Below are 4,506 nucleotides of genomic sequence, written 5' to 3'. Positions count from 1 at the left end.
CTGCTGTCTGTACAGAGTTTGCACGTTTTCCCTGTGACCACATGGATTTTCTCCGGCTGCTCCGGTTCCCCACCACATTCCAAAGACGTGCAGGTTTGTAGGTTAATTGGCGTCAGTAAAATTGAGCCTAGTGTGTGTAGTGTACGGGTGATCTTGATCGAAGGGGAGTCTGTGGGCTGAAGGGCCTGCTTCCAAGCTGTGACTCACACTGTTACAGCGAAGTCCAACACAAGCTTAAGGAGCAGCACCTCATCTTCTGTCTGCGCACATTGCGGCTTGCAATAGTTTAGTTTAGTTTAGAGATACAGCACGGAAACATGTCCTTTGGCCGCTCCGAGTCCATGCCAACAAGAGATGCCCACACATTAACACTATCCTATACACATGAGGGACAATTTACAGTGTTTTCCGAAGCCAATTAGCCTGTAAAACTGCACCTCCTTGGTTTGTGGGAGGAACCTACGCAGTTCACAGATGGAACATACAAACTCTAGACAGACAGCACCCATAGTCATGTTAAACCTGGTTCTCTGGCACTGTAAGTCAGCAACTCTACCCGCTGCACCATTCTGCCATCCTACATCAAATACTCAACATCAAATTTTCTAACTGTAAATTTGATAACCCCTCCTTCCCTTCAGTTTGTGCTAGACCTGGCCATTAATGCCTGCCATCGTTTTGCCTCAATATTTTTTTAGTTCTATTTTTGTATCATCTGACTTACTGGGTATGTGCCAGGGCCACGGCATTAGTAAAATATTACGCAGATCAAGAAGGTCAATCTTATCTTAATTATTAATTATTTCCCTTCCCCCCCCCCCCCCATCCCCCCAGAGAGACCGGAAAGATAGAGAGGGATATGGGCTCAAAGCAGACGAATAGGACTAGCTTTGATGGGCTATCTTGGTTGGCATGGATGGGTTGGGCTGAAGGGCCTGTGCTGTATGAGTATTATCAGTTTCTTCTGTTTTTATTTCAGATATCCAACATCGGCAGTTTTTAAAAACAGTATTTTGGTCTTACATTTTGATCCCTGATTTCCACACATTATATTCCATGTCTTTAGTCGGTAACACATTTTTCTCACTTTATCCATGGGATAGTTTGGATAATCTTTTCCTCTCTCTGTTGCAGTCCTTGCAAAACTGTTTGAACATCCATCTGTGTTCAGTGGCAATAAATATGGCAGTGTTGGCACGTTGTAATTTGCCTCTGAAATCCATTCCCTTGATGTACACCTGCACAGCAACCTCTGGGTTGCACTGAGTTTACAAATCTGGATTTCATGAGAAGTTGAGTTATTTTCTATTTGTTCCATATTTCTGGTCGACCAGTTCCACAAAAAGTGGTGGCAAGGGCGATCGCGGTGGTGCAGCGGTAGAGTTGCTGCCTTACAGCGAATGCAACGCCGGAGACCCGGGTTTGATCCTGACTACGGATGTTTGTCTGTACGGAGTTTGTACGTTCTCCCTGTGGCCTGCGTGGGTTTTCTCCAAGATCTTCGGTTTCCTCCCACACTCCAAAGACGTACAGGTTTGTCGGTTAATTGGTAAATGTAAAAATTGTCCCTAGTGGGTGTAGGATAGTGTTAATATGCAGGGATCACTGGTCGGCGGGGTCCTGGTGGGCCGAAGGGTCTGTTTCCGCGCTGTATCTCTAAACTAAACTAAACTAATCCAAACACTTCAAGAGTTTTCATATTAGTTTTGGAGATACAGCACGGAAACAGGTCCATCGACCCACCGAGTCCATGCCGACCAATAATCACCTCATAAGCTCGCACTATCCTACATACTTGGGACAATTACAATGTTACCAAGCCAACTAGCCTACAATCCTGTATGCAAACCAGAGTAGTCGAAGAAAACTCACGCAAGCCATGTGGAGAATGTAAAACTCCAAACAGATAGCACCTCTAGTCCAGATGGGACCCGGGTCTCTGGCGCTATAAGGCAGCAAATCTACCGCTGCGCCACTGGGCCGCCCCTTCCAGAACATACATGGAAGACTTCCAACATTGCTTGTATAATGATATATATGTTTATTAAATCAGGAAACCCTAACTAATATGATAACAAGTACCTGTGTACAAGGTACATGGATGGCACAGGTTTGGAGGGATATGGACCAAACACAGGCAAATGAGACTAGTGTAGTTGGGACGTGTTGGCCAGTGTGGGCAAGTTGGGCCGTATAGCCTGTTTCCATGCTGTATCATTCTATGACTCTTTGACCTACGGCACGTTTGAGGCCCATTGGCGCTCATAGAATGTGTGCAAACAGCAGTAAAATGCCAACATTAACAGGATCCAAGCAATATGGTTCCAATTATCCAGAGCTCTGGGTGAAGAAAAGGTAAATCCACAACTTTGGCAGCAGTATAAAAAAAGGAGTGGGAGCTATTTTACTTGTTGTGAATAGCTGAGTATGTGCCAAATTAGCTTCAAGCTGTGAAAGATACTACAGGAGCAGGGGAAAAAACATTCAAGCAATATTGTTTAATTTGTTCTGGGCCACTATAAAGAGGAAACTCGTTAACAAGAAATTACAAAGAGCCACAGAAATGGGTTCTGTTATATTCCGACAAATTTCTTGGCCTCAGCCTTGTTTCACAGGAGGCTGGAGAGGTGAGAAGTACGTTAGTTTACTTTAGACTTCAGAGATACAGCGTGGAAACAGGCCCTTCCACACACTGAGTCCGCATCAACCAACGATCGCCGATAATAAACAGATAATCCTCCGACATTTCCTCCACCTCCAACAGGATCCCACCACTGGCCACATCTTCCCATCTCCTCCCCTTTCGGCTTTCTGCAGAGACCGCTCCCTCCGCAACTCCCTGGTCAATTCGTCCCTTCCCACCCAAACCATCCCCTCTCCGGGTACTTTCCCTTGCAACCGCAGTAAATGCTACACTTGTCGCTTTACCTCCCCCCTTGACTCCATCCAAGGACCAAAGCAGGAGAGGCAGAGGTTCACCCGCACCTCCTCCAACCTCATCTATTGCATCCGCTGCTCTAGATGTCAGTTGCTCTACATCGGTGAGACCAAGTGCAGGCTTGGCGATCGCTTCGCCCAACACCTCCGCACAGTTCGCATTAACGAACCCGATCTCCAGGTGGCGCAACACTTCAACTCCCCCTCCCATTCCGTATCCGACCTTTCTGTCCCGGGCTTCCTCCATGGCCAGAGTGAGCCCCGCCACAAATATGAGGTGCAGCATCTCATATTTCACTTGGGTAGTTTACACCCCAGCGGTATGAACATTGACTTCTCCAATTTTAGGTAATCCTTGCTTTCTCCCTCCTTCCCCTCCCCTTCCCAGCTCTCCCACAGCCCACTGTCTCCGCCACTTCCTTTCTTCTTCCCGTCCCCCCACCCCCACATCAGTCTGAAGAAGGGTTTCGACCTGAAATGTCACCTATTCCTTCGCTCCATAGATGCTGCCTCACCCGCGATTTAAAATCCCATTTTTTCACTGTTCACAAAACTCATAAATTTCTGTCTCCCATCATTCATGAATAAGAACGTCTAACTGATCTATGTTTGTAATGACTCTATATATCAGCTCTAATGGAATGTGAGCACAATACTCAGAGCAAGTTACAGTGGACAACCTGAATCAATATTCTTCTTGCTCCTGGTACTTTATCATCACTTGGAGGTGTCATGGACCTATCAAAGAAACAGCAAGGAGGGAGAGTGCCCACCTGATGACCCCAATTAAGTCTTTACCCCTACCCCCACTCAAGGTATTAAGAAGGTGTCAATTATAGTGGGGATTGTAATATCAAGTCCTATAAGCTCAACTGTTTTGTTATTTCGTGGCTCATTCTGTGCTGATTGAGCACAAACACTCTCAGTGGTCAGTTTCTGACACAGATATGACACCAATTATTTAATGGAGAAATGCCGCCAATATACAGGTGTCAAACCGATGAGACTCAGACACTTGCTATTACCGGGTTAAAGTATGACATGAACATATTCATGGAAACACGTTAGTTTTTTTAGATTGGTTTAGTTTAGAGACATTTATTAGGTTAGATTAGTGTAGTTTTTTTATTCTTGATCTTCAACCATTTATTGTGGTTTTGTAAGTAATTTACTGTGCTTTTGCTTCGTCCAGTAAATCTGGTGGCATATTATAATAATCTTGTGTATATTTTTTCAGATAGTCACATATTTGAAAATATTTAAAATAATGATACTGTGCTTTTGTATGTAATGTATTCTATGTAATGTCTTGGCTTTTATCTGGACCTTGAGTGTAATATAAAGTAAGTAAGTAAGAAGTATGAAAAGAGGGTCTTTGGCCCATTGAGTCCAAACGACCACCGATCACCCCTTCACTCTAGTTCAGACTTTATACTTTAGAGATACAATGTGGAAACAGGACCTTCAGCCCAATGAGTCCGCGCAGACCAGCGATTCCATACATTAGCACTACCCTACACACTAGAATTTTACTGAAGCTAATTAACCTCTAAACCTGTAAGTCTTTAG

Source organism: Leucoraja erinacea, chromosome 5 (genome assembly GCF_028641065.1).
Source record: "Leucoraja erinacea ecotype New England chromosome 5, Leri_hhj_1, whole genome shotgun sequence".
In the NCBI taxonomy this organism is placed as follows: Eukaryota; Metazoa; Chordata; class Chondrichthyes; order Rajiformes; family Rajidae; genus Leucoraja; species Leucoraja erinaceus.
The sequence above is the reverse complement of the archived record's forward strand: the minus strand, read 5'-3'. Positions refer to the sequence as shown.